This window comes from Trifolium pratense, linkage group LG2 (genome assembly GCF_020283565.1).
Source record: "Trifolium pratense cultivar HEN17-A07 linkage group LG2, ARS_RC_1.1, whole genome shotgun sequence".
NCBI lineage: Eukaryota > Viridiplantae > Streptophyta > Magnoliopsida > Fabales > Fabaceae > Trifolium > Trifolium pratense.
This window is the reverse complement of record NC_060060.1, coordinates 19,589,054-19,606,421: the sequence shown is the minus strand read 5'-3', so window position 1 is coordinate 19,606,421 and position 17,368 is coordinate 19,589,054. Positions and strand designations below refer to the sequence as shown.

At 33.2% G+C, this 17,368-nt stretch overlaps 1 long non-coding RNA gene across 2 annotated transcripts; it reads right to left on the bottom strand.

The window, feature by feature from the left end:
* Positions 1–1,018: 1,018 nt before the first annotated feature.
* Positions 1,019–16,115, bottom strand: LOC123903887. 2 transcript variants are annotated; one of them, XR_006808209.1, is made up of 5 exons: positions 9,293–16,115; positions 2,634–9,170; positions 1,848–2,280; positions 1,392–1,476; positions 1,019–1,298 (listed from the first exon to the last, which is right to left on the bottom strand). It is a non-coding gene; the product is annotated as an uncharacterized LOC123903887 (long non-coding RNA). The 2 variants fall into 2 exon arrangements; XR_006808208.1 differs by having other exon boundaries at positions 2,634–16,115.
* Positions 16,116–17,368: the final 1,253 nt, after the last annotated feature.

Genomic DNA, 17,368 nt, shown 5'->3' with positions numbered 1-17,368 from the left:
TTTTTAATTAATTAAATGAGATAAAACGGTAATTAAAAACTAATGTTTGCTTCTGAAATCATTTTACTGGTAGAATGGTTGCACATAGTTGTATTCTGAAACCATTTTACTGGTAGAATGGTTTCAATGAGTAATTTATTAATTGTGTTTGCTTCTGAAACCATTTATCTGGTACAATGGTTTCAGAGAGTTGTAATCTGAAACCATTTTGCTGGTAGAATGGTTTCAGTAAGTTGATTATTAGTTATTTGCTTCTGAAACCATTTAGCTTGTAGAATGGTTGCACATAGTTGTACTCTGAAACTATTTTACTGGTAGAATGGTTTCAGTGAGTAATTTATTAATTGTGTTTGCTTCTGAAACCATTTAGCTGGTAGAATGGTTTCAGAGATTTGTACTCTGAAACCATTTTCCTGGTAGAATGGTTTCAGTGAGTTGATGTAAGGTAGTGAAAAATGAGATTAAGGTAGTGAAAAATGAGATTAAGGTAGTGAAAAATTGGGTTTTTTTTTCTGTATCCAAATCAAACGAACCAAGTCTCTATTTGTAGAGAAAAAAAAATTATGAATTTTGGTATAAAAAAAAAAAATAAATTAATTTACAACGAAATAATTGAGTTCAAAGTATTAAATGGAAATAAATCACGCCCAACCAATCAGACAGCGACACGTGTCCTGCTTTTAAAAAGTAGATTCTTCTCTCTCCAGGGTGTAATCCAGTGTGGTGCACGCGCTGGAATCTGATGGATTCGGATGATCTGGGCTGTCTGATTGATCAGACAGTCTTGATGAGATCAGATCTTGGCTGTCTGATGGAAATCAACGGCCTGTAACCATGGTCCTGCGGTACGCGCGCGACACTGGATCCGTGTCCATTGATGATAATTTGGTTAATTAATTAAAAAGAATGGGTATTTTGGTCCAACTGAAAAGGTGCACTTTGCTAATTTAACTGGGTCTAAATTAGCAACCCCCTATATATATATATATATATATATATATATATATATATATACCATTACTTCATATCAAAATAATCATTACAAATTAAACCCTAAAAGTGTTGGGTTTCAAATGCGAATGATTAAGTCTCACAAATGAATGGACAAAAAATTAGATATACAAGAGAGATGACCTTTGTACCCAATGTTGTAAGGTTTCAATGGAGATGTGGTGTCTTTGTCTTTTGTGATCTTGGAGCATTGGTCTACTGTTGCTCTCGACGCTTCATCGTTGAATACTAGGTTGTTCTAATATGCATAAAAGAGGTTCATGATACGTTACACACGCGATCAAAGCCTGAAAAATGAATAGTTGAATACCAAACACTTCAATGAACAAACCAGATTTAACTAGAGCCAATAATTGTTAATGAAGTATTACAAAACTCACACGTCCAAGAAATCCTGATCAGGCCTGCTTTAATATTTGTGAAGCCTATGGGATATCGCTTTATTCTCAGACACCGATTAAAAAGCTGAGTGAAAATTTGATATTAGGCTTAACTACACATTTGGTCCCTTACGTTTATTTTAGGTTTCAATTTGGTCTCTTACGTCAATTTGGTCCCTTACGTTTATTTTAGGTTTCAAGTTAGTCCTTTCCGTCAATTTTGTCACTAACACCGTTTGAACAATACAAGTGTCGGTGTGTCCAAGTGTCACGTGTCAGTCCACATATGCAAATTGGCTGCCACATGTGACAAAATTGACGGAAAGGACTAACTTGAAACCTAAAATAAACGTAAGGGACCAAATTGATACTTTTTAAACGTAAGGGACCAAATTGAAACCTAAAATAAACGTAAGGGACCAAATGTGTAGTTAAGCCTTGATATTATTATCTAACCTCATCCCAATTTTGCAGTTGAAGAATGTTGTGTTTTAGAGTAGGCATGCACAATCATCATTAAATCTTAATTATTCCAACAGACCATGACAAACACATCTCACCTATTGGTTGCACAATTTGGATGCACTGTCCAAGTATGAGCTCTCAAGGATGATTATGTCAGTAAAGAATGAAACAACTTTTTGCAAATTCAACTTTCAATCTTTCCTGTTTTTCATTAGAGTTTCATGGATAAGCCACAAAAATTTGAAGGAACAAACAATAACTCTGATTGAAATCAGAAAGACAGAAAGCAGCATGATTACTAGTTTTAATAAATCAAGTACAGAAAACTTCAGAGGCAAAAAAGAAACCGAAACCACCAACCAGATAGAATACAATCATGAGAAAGATAGAACCAGAAAAGAATCACACGTTCAATAGTTTTATCCTGCAACATAGAAAAGAAAAAATAAATAAAACTACACCCTAATCATAAAGAAACAATTGAAAGGGAAAAAATTCAATAGATAAAAAATAAATCTCGAAGCGCCATGCTATGAATAACTACCACACTGCAGAAAGACATGTTCTTGAAGAACACTACAACGCAACAGAAAAACAGGTTCACAATACACGATCAAACCCAATGAACAAAATAATAGAGAACAACTATATTTGAAGAAACTGGATTTATCTAGAATTGTTTGCTGTTCTATATATCCATTGTATTAGCATGGCAGATTCCTGATAAAATCAACAGACAACTATTCCAGAACAAGTACATTTAAGAGGGAACATTACCCGTTTTGACATGAGGCCAAAATAATGCCAGAATGCCCTTCATAATGTCCACCACAACTTTATCATTCCCACAGTACATTCATAGGATATCTCCCCTGCAACTCCCAAAGCAGAAATCACACTACCTCACAAGTCCATGTTCACAGTCCATGTCCATAGTTTCACACAAGAATTGCGAAAAATAGATCCTCATAAAAGACAAAGAAACATGAAAAATTCATGGTCAAAGTAGAGATCACCAAATGAAAGCATAGCAGCAATGAGAGCATGTCACAACCAATTGTAGATTCTGGTCCTCCATGTGAAACAATATAAAATTTAGGCTACACACCTATACCACATGGATGAAGTAAAGCGCCAAACCAGCTTTTAAGTAAATTTAGTCCAGAATTCCTAATCCAGAGAACAGGTATACTTTAGAATCTTGTATGCTTCAGTTCTCATGTTCCTGATGCAGAAACACAAAATCACCAAGACTAGCAGGACACAAGGAACATGACAGATCCCAAGGCTGTGAACTGAATGGATAGTATGTTAACCTCAACCTGCCACGAGCTCCACAGCACAACACATATTCATAACTCATAAGCTATCTAGCAGCCACACAGAAAACTCAATATGAAATGACACAATTTAGGCATCCTCGTTATACGGATTCTCAGGAATGATACAAACAAATAACAAATCTAGGACAAGAATCTTTATGAAAGCATAGTATTAAGGGTAAGTAAACCCCCAACTGATTATAATCTCCGCCATAGTCGCACATTCATATATTTATCTTTCCTATAAATCAATACATAAACAATGAACAATAACGTATACTCGAGGCTTGACACTATAGACAACTTAATTGTTTCAACACAGAAAGCCGGATCAAAGCCTAAGAAAAAAATACATAACAATTCAATGACGAAATTAGATTTATCCAGAGCCAATGAATGTGAATGACATAAAACTCACACAATAACCAAGCTAAGAGATGTACACCAGAATCATATATACTCAGCTCCTCATCTAGAAAAACACAGATATACTACAGAATCACAAAGTCTATAGCTCTCCCAATCTGATAAACACACAAAAATCAACATAAACACATCATACCATTAAAAAATAACTATTCCAATCTATAAAAAGTACATTTAAATAAAAATGACCAGTTTTATCCCACATTACATTCGTAGGTTATCTACACTGTAACAACCAAGCAGAACTTCATAATCTAGCAACAGCCATCACAGTTCATATCCTCCCTATGACACCCACACCACATGGAACTTAAGGAATCAAGAAAACTACATTCAATAGAAAGAAACATGAAGTTCATAGTCAGAGTAGAAATCACCAAATGCTTTCCCACTGTGATAGATGCCCATTTAGGAGCGACGATTCTTATAAAAAATAGGACAAGAAAATAGTAAAAGAATCACAACAAAGGAAGTGATAAACTAACAGAACAAGATAGAGCCAAAACCAAGCTGTTCAGAATTCCTCATCCTTGGTGCGGGCAAAGAGATGTACTTTGAATCTTGTCTGCATCAATGTTCATGCAGCTGATACAAAAACAAAACAAAAAACACCAACACTAGCAGGACACCATCAAAAGACAAACATCCCCCAATCTCAAAACAAACAGATGTTAACCCTTGCTTGCCAAAAGCCAAATTACTGGTTTTATCTTGACAAGTCTCTGAACTGTGAAGAGTCTTTATTAGTAGAGATGACCAAACCAAGCATAGTACACAATCTGCAGAACATGATAGTTCATTGGAACAAATTTCTACCGAATTTGGGAATATCTTGTAATCGATATGAAATGCCACAATTTAAGCTTCAACCTAATACCAGGGGAGTCCTACGGCCACAGTAGCCATGAGGATATCTTTTTAGGAGTATACATCACAAATAAAAAATAACAACGGAAATACCAGGAGTCCTAGGGCCACTGTAGTCAATTGATCCGCAACAAACAAATCATCATAACAAACTCATCTTGGGAAGGAAAGTGTTACTCCAAAAGCTTGTATGCAAAACCACAGAGTAAAACTGAAGTTACAGATACAGAAACACACACAAACTTCAACACTGGAAGAAATACATGTCACTCAAAGATAAAAGGTGGAGTATGTGATAACCTCACCCTAAGCTTTGACAAAGGAATCAAGAAGCATAGATGCTGAAACGACTATTCCAAAATGTAAAGAATTCATAATCAGAGTAGAGATCACCAAATTGCCAAATTAAAGCCTAGAAAATATATAAAACGTCTGTCAGAACATTATGGTTCGTGGGTCCTTGTTAACTTGTTCACAGAAGGTGTACAAAGAGGCAAAGAAACTCATCTCCAATAGCAATGATACATTTACAGAAAAAAAATTACACTAGGAAAAAAAGAAAAGAACAAAGAAGAAAGAATATCAGCATTACAACGACATGCCCACCAAATTCCTCATGTAAACTTCTTCACTGTCAGAATTCAGATAAAAAAGCCAAATGAACAAATAAGCAATTTGACTAGACAATAAGAATAGAAATGAAAGAATAGAAATGAAATGAAAATAATTCACAATCCAAGTACATGGTAGCAAAAAAACCCTGAGGCTTGATAGTTAATACTACACAGAATGTTATTGTTTCAAAACACACTACACTGCAGAAAACAACATCTTATTTAAATTCACATGTAAGGTGGTTAAAGCCAGCACCTAATCAAAATACCAGAAAGGAATAAGAATGCAAAACATGAAGATCAAACATAAGAAAGATAGAACCAGATCAAGAAAGAATCAGTGTTCACAAATGACCTTCCTGCAACATCAGAGGAAATAAAATATCAAGAAAAAACTTGTGGGCTCCAAGCTATGATGAAAACAGGTTCAATATTCAATTTGTATGTCTTGCAATCAAAGCCCCAAAAATAAAAATAATTAAGAATTACAAATCCTAGAAATTTGATTATGTATCTGTAGCCATTATCGTTCTTAACCATTATAATCGCAAATTGTTCCATATATCCAGAGATCAGCTTGCTGCAAAATGGATAAACGAATATCTCAATATTCTTTTATTTTTAATAGTTCATTTATCAAAAGACAAATTATATCAAAGAACTACACATATAATCAAACGAGAATTGGAAGGGCAATCGATACAAATCATTCATAGCAGCAGATCATTGATATAAGAACAACAAACCCCACGATCGAAACCAGCAATAACCTAATCAAACCTCAACATCAAGAGACCAGAGTACCATAGAAAATAATAAATGAAGAACCAGAAGAATTGTGTTTTCATAGATATCCTCTCCTGAAAATCCATCGAAAATATTACTAAATAAAGAGATATATGCTCTCAAAATATAGAAACACTGAAACGAAAAGAATTTACTGAAGATCTCCAATTCAAAATTTGAGGCTCTACGCTATGAAGAACGGCATTATTTTGTCAAACCATTCTGCAGAATAGTATATTCACAATTTAATTTGTATGTCTTATGAACAAAGCTCGAAAATATAAATAGTAAAGAATGACTCATTGAAGAAACATGATTTATCTTGAATCTCCTTTCTTATCCATTGTACCAAGTATCTACAAATGTTCTTTTTATCAAACTTCAATTCACTGCAAAACAGATTGTATATCTCAAGATTATTCAAGAAAGATATGGATATGTAACTCTGAAGCTCTCCCTAATATTTAGATTCGTAATTCTGAACATAAAAATCGACACCATCACAGCACAATTATTCCAAAACAAGAACATTAACCCGTTAAATCCAAAGGCTGAAAGCATTTCCTTAATAATGTCTGTCACAACTTTCAAATCCCACGGTACACAATCATGGCCTCTTCCCCCTGTTACACCAAAGAAAAAACATGTCCTTGATAGATAATCTATGCCAAACTAACAAAGGAATAAAAAAAATTAGATCCACAAAACAAACAAAAAAAGTGAAGAATTCAGTCAGCGTAGATTCTGGTGTTCCATTCCCTATACCAAGTTCTTTCTTCAATTACAAATTTTGTGAGGGATACCCATTTGGGAGAGAAGATTCTTGTTAGTATTATTTTATATACCACAAATGACAAGAATACAAAGAATATAGAAAAACAATTTTAACAAAGGAAGTGGCAAATGAACATAAAAGTTCCAAACCGAGCTGTCCAGAATTATGCATCCTCGGGAGGGTAAAGATATATGTACCCTAGAATCTTAAATGCTTCATACTCACTTTCCTAATACAGAGACACGAAAAATCCAACGATATCCCAAATCTTCATACTCACTTTCCTAATACAGATACACGAAAAATCCAACGATATCCCAAATCAAAAAACAAGTATACACATGTACGTGAAAAAAAAAATGACCGGTTTCACGGGTAAGTATGTGAACCTGCCTGCCACGGGTTCCACAACAAACGACAGATTTATAGGTTATCTCTCCTGTAACACAGATTTATATCTCCAGTATGTTTCAAAGGAACTGACAAAGTAGATGCTGAGTATCAAACAAAAGACTGAAAATGTGAAGAGTCTAAGAAGAGATGACCAAATTAAAGCATGCTGGAGATGATGATTCATCGGAACAAAGTCCATCCAATATGAAATGACATAACTTTGGCTTCCTCCTAATACAGTGTGTTCTGACCAGATCAGAATGAGATAAATTCAATGGTGAGGCTTAAGGCAGTTACGGTGGCGTTAAATTTCTGGTACGGAGGATCACGGTGGGGAAGGTACCTGCAAAACATGTTAGCACTCCAACGCTCAAGTTAGTATGTGATCAAGGAGGAGTGAAGTGAAAAGTGATTGAATTGTATACCTTGGCGCCAAAGCCTTGTCCTTGGGCCACTGTAATGAAGAGGATATCATTTTAGGAGTATCATCATCATAAATCACAAATCACAAATCAAAATAAAAGCAACAAAAGAAAATTATGAAAAACCTTCCCCAACAAAGTTATTATGTCGCCAACAAACAACTCAGAAAAGCAAACAACACATATGACGTAACCAAATTGTCCAAAATTTCTCATCTTGGAAAGGGAAAAGAGTTATTTAAAGTTGTGGATACTGAAACACACAACTTCAACACTAGATGAAACACAAAAACTTTAACACCAGCTTGTACACAATCAAAGAACTATCGTTTGGGAACAAATACATATAATTAAAAAAATGACCAATTATATCCCAAGAATGAATGAGAAGCATGGATACAGAAGTAGTAAAAAGCACAGAACCAAATCAAAAGATCAGAAATGAATAAGAATACAAAACATGAATATCAAACAAAAGAAAGATATAGAACCAGAACCAGAAGGAATCAGTGTTCACAAATTACTTTCCTGCAACACCAGAGGAAATAAAATATTAAGAAAATATGCATTCAAAAGCAATAGAGTTATTGAAAACTAAAATATTTTAAGAGAGATAACAAAATCAAAACATGAGGACTCCACGTTATGATGAAAAATAGTTATTATTTTGATTTTCGCAAACCACGCTGCAAAAAACAAGTAATTACTGAATCTCTCCAAATATTAAGATTTGTAATTCTTAACATAAAAAGCATAGGACACCTATTCTAGAACAAGTACATTCAAGGAAAATTGACCCGCTATATCCAAAGGCTCAAAGCATTTCCTTAATAATATCTATCACAACTTTCAAGTCGCACAGTAATTCATAGTCTCTCACCCCTGTAACACCACAGAAACTGATGAAGGAATCAAGTATACTAGATCGTCAAAACAAACAAAGAAACATGAAAAATTCATAATCAGGAAAGAGATCACCGAATGGAAGCACAATAACAAGTACTTCAGCCAATTGCATATTCGCTGCTCCACAAGGCTTCCCCTATACCCATGTAGGATAGAAGATTCTCTATAACAAATTAGAAGGTTATTATTTTGACAAACTAGAAAAACATGTTCAAACTTTAATTCATACGTCTTGAAATCAAAACCCAAAAATAAATAAAAATAGTATAGAACGACTTATTGAAGAAATTGGATTTATCTATATTGAATCGTTCTCCGTTCTTGTCCTTTGTATCAAGTCATTATAGACATCAAAACTTCTCTGCTCACTGCAAAACGAATAAACACATATCTTGATTTTCAAACGAAGAATTATATCAAAAAATTATACAAAACAAAATCTTATCAGTTAAAGAAGAGTCAAGAGAAGTTTGATGGTATCAAAATCATATCCTCTCCTGCAGCACAAAAGAATAAATAAAAAATCATGAATTATATGTTCTCAGAATCAGTAAAGTTTGAAACAAAAAGAATTTACTAGAGATCACCAAAGTAAAACTCTAGGCACCATGCTACGAAGAAGCCGCGCGCTGCAGAAAAACATTTTCACCGTTCAATTCGTATGTCTTGCCATCGAAGCAAATAAATAGAAATTATAAAGAATGACTCGTTGAAGAAAATTGATTTATCTGGAAACATTATCTGTTCTTATCCATTTAATCAAGAATCACAAAATGTTCTACATATCCAATGACTTCATCTCGCTGCAAAACGAATAAACACATATCTGGATTGTCCAATAAAGAATTATATCTAATAATTATGCAAAGAATTCTTCATAACCAATCCATAAAAGAAGAGTCAAAAGAACAAAAAAGTGCCAAACCAAGCTTGTCTAGTTCCTCATCCTTGGGGATGGCAAAGAGATTTACTCTGGAATCTTAAATGTTTCATACTCATGCTCCAAACACTATCCCAAAACAAATACATGTGTAAGTGAAACGATTGTTTTATCCCAAGGCTGAACGGAAAGTATGTGAACCTTTTCGTGCCATTCGAACCCTAGCAAACCACACATTTATAGGTTGAACGGAAAGTATGTGTACCTCTCTCCCACACAGAAAACTCAAAGGAACTGTAAAAGTAGATACTGAGTATCCCAAAACAAATACACAAATGTAAGTTTATTTATAGCCTCGACGGAGCAAACAATCTAGTCAACGGATCAAAAAATCAAGAAATATAGCTCTAAGAATCAATGTAGTAGGCCTCTATCTTGAATGAGTACCATTATATTGTAATTTCAGTATGATAATAAGAATCGTTCTTCTCATTTTAGTTGTACAAATAATGAGTTAGTTCTTGATGATTAATTGACACTTCAAGAATACATTAATTTATAAACAACATTGCAAAATTTATGAAACTGTATATTTAGAAAGATGTATGTGCTTTCGTGTACAGACTTGTCAGGCTAAATATAAGATAAGATGAGTCAGTATTAACTTGTTAGCCAATCATGGCCTGAGATTGAGTAGTGAAAAATATACACAGATTCTAAACATGTAAAAACAAATGCACAACAAGCAATTGTAAGAAAATAAAGGTTAAGGCTTAAAAAATAGTATTAAAGCAAACCCATTTATAATCTCCGCCAGTCGCACATTCATTTATATCTCTCCTGTAAATCGAGAAGAATAAACAACAAGAATCAACAGAGAACTAATCAAGTAAAATTGACTTAAAATCCAATAATTGTCACCATATTAAACTTAAGCAATTGTTTCAACACAGAAAGCCTGAAAAAGTAAAAGAAAAAAAAAATCCATGAAGAGCCCATGGTCATATATCCTCCCTGTGACACCCACATGAAACTTTAGGAATCAAGAAAACTAAATCCCCAAGAAATAGAAACGTGAAGAATTCATAGCCAGAGATAATATGTTAACCTCTGCTAGCCACAGTCCACAGTACACCACACAATCATAGTTGTCTCGCATAATAGTCGATGAGCATCAAAAAGATATAAATATGAAGTCTTTCTTATAGCAGAGGATGACCAAATTAAAGCATACTACACCAATTTGCAATATCATGTTGTGCTCAATATGAAACGTCCCAATTTAAGCTTCTACCTTAATACCAGGGGAGTTCTTGGGCCGATGAAACAGATCATCATAACAAACTGCACCTAACCAAGTTGTCCAAAATTCCTCGTCTTGGAAAGGAAGAGTTACTCCCGAATCTTATATGCTAAACAGCCGAGTAAAACTCATGTTATAGAAGCTTCAACGCTCGAAGAAATAAATATAACTTATCAATTAACAATTATTTCCCAAAGATAAAAGGAGAAGTATGTGATAATCTCACCATAAGCTTTCACAAGGGAATCAAGAAGCGTGGATGCTGAAACAAATATAACGAAATGTAAAGAATTCAGATATGAGTACATATAACCAAATTAAAGCCTAGGAAAATATATATAACAGCTGAACATTATGGTTCATGTGTAAGATTAATTAGTGTACAGAAGATAAGCAGCACAAAGCGCAAAGAAATTGAGACAGATTAAAAAGTGCAGTGTGTTTGAGAAAGAAGGAAACTTGAGGTATACCAACCCGTACAACACTTACTTTGTTAATACCATATAAAAAATAAAATTAGGCTGTAACAAACGGGTTGTAGAAAAAGATCCAAGAAAGAAAAGTAAAATATAATTCTTCAAACTAAATCACATATCAGCATAACAAAGAGAGGCCCACCAAGCTGTCCCAAAATACACAAACAAATAACAAAAAAAAATCTCTACTATCGTTGTAAGAAAAAATAAGTATTAATGGTTAAATCATAAAGGAGAAAATCAAGAAGACTAGACATTAAGAATCGGCAGAGAAAAAATGAAATGAAAATAATTCGTATTCCAAATAGAGGTACCAAAATAAACCTGAGACTTGATGCTAATAAAATGTTGTTATTTCAAAACACACTGCACTGCAGAAAATAACATGTATCAAAGCCAGAACCAAATCAAACCTCACAATCGGAAGATCAAACAAGAGAAAACAATCAGAATACAAAACCTGAAGATCAAACAAGAGAAAGAAACTTCTTATCATCCCTGCATAACCAGAGGGAATAAAATATAAAGAAAATATGTTTTAAAATGAAATAGGCAAACCAAAACTTGAGGCTCCATGCTTTGATGAAAGAACATTTTTGACAAACCACACTGCAGACAAACAGGTTCACAATTCAATTTGTATTTTACAATGGAAGCACAAAAATAAAAATAATAGAGAACGACTTCATTGAAGAAACTTGATCTATGTATCTGTGGCCGTTGTCATTCTTATCCATTATCATCAATAATTACAAATTGTTCCAGATATCCAGAAATCAAAAATCGATGAGCTCACTACAAAATGTATCAAGGATCTACAAGCGTTCGACTCACTGCAAAACAGACTTATATCTTGATTATCCAAGAAAGAGATGCACTACTAATACTCAGATTCATAATTCTAAACATAAATAATAAATACCAGCACTGCCACACCATACTAGGACGCCTATTCCGGAACAAACACTCAAGGAAAAAAGTAACCCTTTGAATCCAAAGGCTCAAAAGCTTTCAAATCCCACAGTACATTCACAGCTCTCTCCTCTGTAACAGCAAAGCAAAAACAGGTCCTTGGAATCAAGAAAACTATATCCTCAAAAGATACAAAGAAACATGAAAAATGCATAGTCAGAGTAGAGATAACCGAATGAAAGCACATCAATAGTAGCCAATTGCAGATTCTGGTGCCAAACCAAGTTGTCACGAATCCCTCATCCTTGCTTCATTCATACTTACATTCCGATACATATACATAAAAACGACACTATCCAAAATTCCAAGCTGAACAGTAAAGTAAGTATGTGAACCTCTGCCTGCAATGGGTTCCACAGTGAACTTATAGGCTCTCTCCCCTACAACAACCACATTTATAGTCTCTGTCCGCTATCACAACCACAAAGAAAACTCAAAGGAACTGACCTTTTATCCTTTTATGTGTTGAGTATAAAAAAAACACTGAAATGTAAAGAAGAGTTTTAGAAGAGTTGACCGAATTTCCATCCAATTTGCAATCATGTACCCATATGAAATGACATGATTTTGGCTTCTTCAAAATACTGAAGAGTCCTTTGGCCACTATAATGAAGAGGGTATCTTTTTAGGAGTATCATCATCAACATAAATCACAAATCACAATAAAAACAACAAAACAATTATTCCGGCAAAAAAACATATCATACATATAATAAAGACCAATTATATCCCAAGGATGAATCACCATTATCGGATAATCCTCGCCCAAGATAGTATGGAATAAATAGAGTAGCATAATTCTCCAAACCAAGTCTTCTGTGGCACCCTGTGAACACCAGATGATACATCATACATGTTCAATAAAATCACAATGTGATAAATAGTTGTAGAAAAAGCTATGAATTAAGAAACCAAAATCCGAGAGCAAATCAAGAAAGATATGTTGACAGTTCAATTAAATTTATCTGGAGCCGTTCTATGTTGTTATCCAATTTATCAAAAATTATATCCAATAGACTTCTTCAGATCAACAAATCAAATCCTGAAATCAAAACATGACCAAACCACACTGCAGACAAACAGGTTCACAATTCAATTTGTATTTTTACAATGAAAGCACAAAAATAATAGAGAACGACTTCAATGAAGAAACTTGATCTATGTATCTGTGGCCATTATCATTCTTATCCATTATCATCAATAATTGCAAATTGTTCCAGATATCCAGAAATCAAAAATCGATCAGCTCACTACAAAATGTATACAAGAAACAGACTTATATCTTGATTATACAAGAAAGATATGCACTACTAATACTCAGATTCATAATTCTAAACATAAATAAATACCAGCACTGCCTATTCCACAACAAACACTCAAGGAAAAAAAGTAACCCGTTGAATCCAAAAGCTCAAAGCTTTAAAATCCGACAGTACATTCACAGCTCTCTCCTATGTAACAGCAAAGCAAAAACAGGTCCGTGTAATCAAGAAAACTATATCCTCAAAATATACAAAGAAACATGAAAAATGCATAGTCAGAGTTGAGATAACCAAATGAAAACACATCAATAGTAGCCAATTGCAGATTCTGGTGCAAAACTACGTTGTCACGAATTTCTCATCCTTGCTTCATTCATACTTACATTCTGATACATATATACACAAAAACGACACTATTCAAAATTCCAAGCTGAACAGTAAGTATGTGAACCTCTGCCTGCCATGGGTTCCACAGTGAACTTATAGACTCTCTCCCCTATAACAACCACATTTATAGGCTCTCCCCTATAACAACCACAAAGAAAACTCAAAGGAACTGACCTTATATGTGTTGAGTATTAAAAAAAACACTGAAATGTAAAGAAGAGTCTTAGAAGAGTTAACCAAATTTCCATCCAATTTGCAATCATGTACCCATATGAAATGACATGATTTTGGCTTCTTCCAAATACTGAAGAGTCCTTTGGCCACTATAATGAAGAGGGTATCTTTTTAGGAGTATCATCATCATCATCATAAATCACAAATCACAATAAAAACAACAAAACAATAATGAAGATTTAGAAAACCTCCCCAACAAAGTTAAGTTATCACCAACAAACAAATCATCAGAATAAAGTTTATAATAATCAGAATCAGTTGTCCAAAATTCCTCATCTTGGGAAGGCCAAAGAGTCATTCTAAAATCTTGTAATCTATGCTATAGCAGTACAAAGGTTCTGGATACACAATCAACACCATCTTGAACATGATCAAAGAATAATTATTCCGGAAAAAAAAACATATCATATACATATAATAATTAAAGACCAATATATCCCAAGGATGAATCACCATTATCGGATAACCTCACCCAAGATAGCAGGGAATAAATAGAGTAGCATAATTCTCCAAACCAAGTCTTCTGTGGCACCCTGTGAACACCAGATGATACATCATACATGTTCAATAAAATCACGATGTGACAAATAGTTGTAGAAAAAGCTATGAATATATAAAGAGTAGCATAATTCTCCGAACCAAGTCCCTGATATCATAGTTAGGAAGAGAGCTCCACTAAGCTGTTCACTCCCAATTTATCCAAAATTTTGTAACTTTCACACTGTCATATTACAAGTCAAAAACATAAATGTATTGATGGCATAAGGAACCCTACAACTGAACTTTTCAATACCAACATTCACCACACCTCAATAAACTTGTCATCAAAATAGACTTGTCGAGAAGATTGCACAATAAAACTCCAAGGGGAATAAATGAATTGAAAATAATTCACAATCCAAGTAGTGTGTACGAAAATAAACCTGATTAAGTAAATTGTCTCAAAACATACTACACTGCACAGAGGTGATAATCATGCATCTGCTTTCACAAAACAATTGAAAAAAGAAACTTAATAACAGTAGCAGCTCAATAAAAATAGAACAGCAAACTTAACTTTAAGATCAAAACCAACAACCAAATAAAACCTCAAAAGAGTACATAACATGAAGATCAAACCGTTAAAATATCCAAAAATATCTATAGTATATCTTTGATATTATATTAGTATCTTTAAAGATTAGATTTTATATTACTTATTATTATTTATTTTTTCTTCATATGATTTCATCTATATAAATAGTGATTAGTGTTTGTTATCGACAATTCACAAAAAGAGAAAGCTAGTTTCCTCTATGAATTCATATTGTACACACAAACCAAAATTCTGGCCTCCATCTCCATGCAATGAAGAAGGTTAACATTTTGACAAACCACTCTGCAGAAAAACATGTTCAGTTTAATTTGCACGTCTTAAAATCAAATCTGAAAAAATAGTAAGCAGATATTCATCGAAAAAAAATCTTGATTTATCTATCTGGGACTGTTCTCTGATCTTGTCTATTGTATAGAGTCGCTCTAGACACCGAACTTTTCAGCTCACTGCAAAAGCAAAACGGATAAATGCTCTCTCATTATCAATTGATGAATTATATCAAAAAATTATACAAATAATTATTGATAACCGACAATGCTTTAAAAGAAGAGTGAATAGAAGTGTGATCGTGTGATATCTACAATCTGAGAAAACCATATCAATAGTTTATAGCAGCAGATCAAAGAAAACAAGAACAGCCATCCCTGAAATCAAGATTTCTCAGAGTAAACCATCAAGATAACATAACAAATCAAGAAACGTGAAAAATCAAATTTTTAGAATTAAGAAACCAAAATCCGAGAGCAAATCAAGAAAGATATGTTGACAGTTCAATTAAATTTATCTGGAGCCGTTCTATGTTGTTATCCAATTTATCAAAAATTATATCCAATAAACTTCTTCAGATCAACAAATCAAATCCTGAAATCAAAACATGACCAAAGCAAACAAATCTGAGCAACGGATCTTATGAACGAACAAAACTTTAGAATCAAGAATTCAAAAACATGTTCATAGTTCAATTCAATTTATCTGGAACCGTGTCTCTGTTGTTATCCAATTTATCAAGAATCGCAAAACCCATCTAGATTCATCCAATTTATAGGAATGTATGAAAGAAATCAAGAACAGAAAAACCTGAAATCAAGACACAACGTGGCAAAGAAATTTTAGCAACGGACTTAAAGAACACGCATCAAGAATTTATATAGGAATCGGGGTCAGGATAAACGGTTACGATTAAGCTGATGTGGACGATTTAACGGCGGTGATATAATTGTAATAAAAATATGGCGGTGTGACAGGCTGGATAGATATAGTTTTTTTTTTTGACAGAAGATAGATATAGTTAGATTTCATCCGTAAAAAAAGGAAAAAATATATCGTTAGTTAGATTTTATGAAAGAATATTTGTCATCTATCTAATAATCTTTATCAAAGAAAAAATGAAAAACTATATAATAATCCTTTTTTTTGTACCAAAAAAAATCTAATTTTTAAAATAAATAAAATAAGAATAATCTAAGGTATATAAAACGATAAATAACTTACCAAAAAAAAATTACTATCTGTTTAATAAAAAAAAAGTAAATAGTATCTGTAATTTCTCAACGGTTCGAGTTTTTGAGACTATATTCAAATGTTAAAAGTAACCCCTTAATAAAAAAAATGAAAAATATTTTTTAAAAATTATCCTTATAATTAACTAAAAAGATTCATATTCTAATTAACTTTTTTTGGGCCCATCGTGCTAAAAAGTGTTTAAGTATTTGTGCTGAATTTTTTTTTTATGAGATGATAGTTGCTCTAGTGGTGCGCGCGCGTTTGTGAAATAATTTCAAAATTAAGACCGAGCAAGTTCAACGCCCACATTATAAATCAAACGATTCCAAAAAAGAGAAAACTTAAATATAGTTTCATATAGGTGTGTTTAATCTGCTAAAAAATAAGAGATTAGACTGAACAACTTTTGTTGTACTTTGTTTGATTTGAAACTAGTTATGAGACTGAATAAATTAAGTAGCAAGGGACAGGATAAAACCACATGACAACTTTTTGTCCACAATACAACTGCAATAAAATACAAAATACCCATTTTATTTTCGAATATAAAAATATTATCGCATTATCTATCTCCGGTACAGTTTTGTTTTGTCCTGTATTATCTTGTTCTATCATGTACTATTCTGTCCGGTACATACTGTGTTACGAATCAAATGCATTGCACCCTATATTTTTTCAAACCGTTCTCCACTAAAGAAATAACACGTGGACAATTTTCTGTGTTCCACATTCTAATATCAGCAAAACAAAACTCCACTGCCCATTTCTTCCTTTCTACTCATCAATATATTTCCACCCTTCCTAATTCATATGAACATTCAAAATCTCATTCTTAAATTTTATTAGTGATTCTACAAAACTCCAAAACAGAGATGGGTTTTGTAGTTA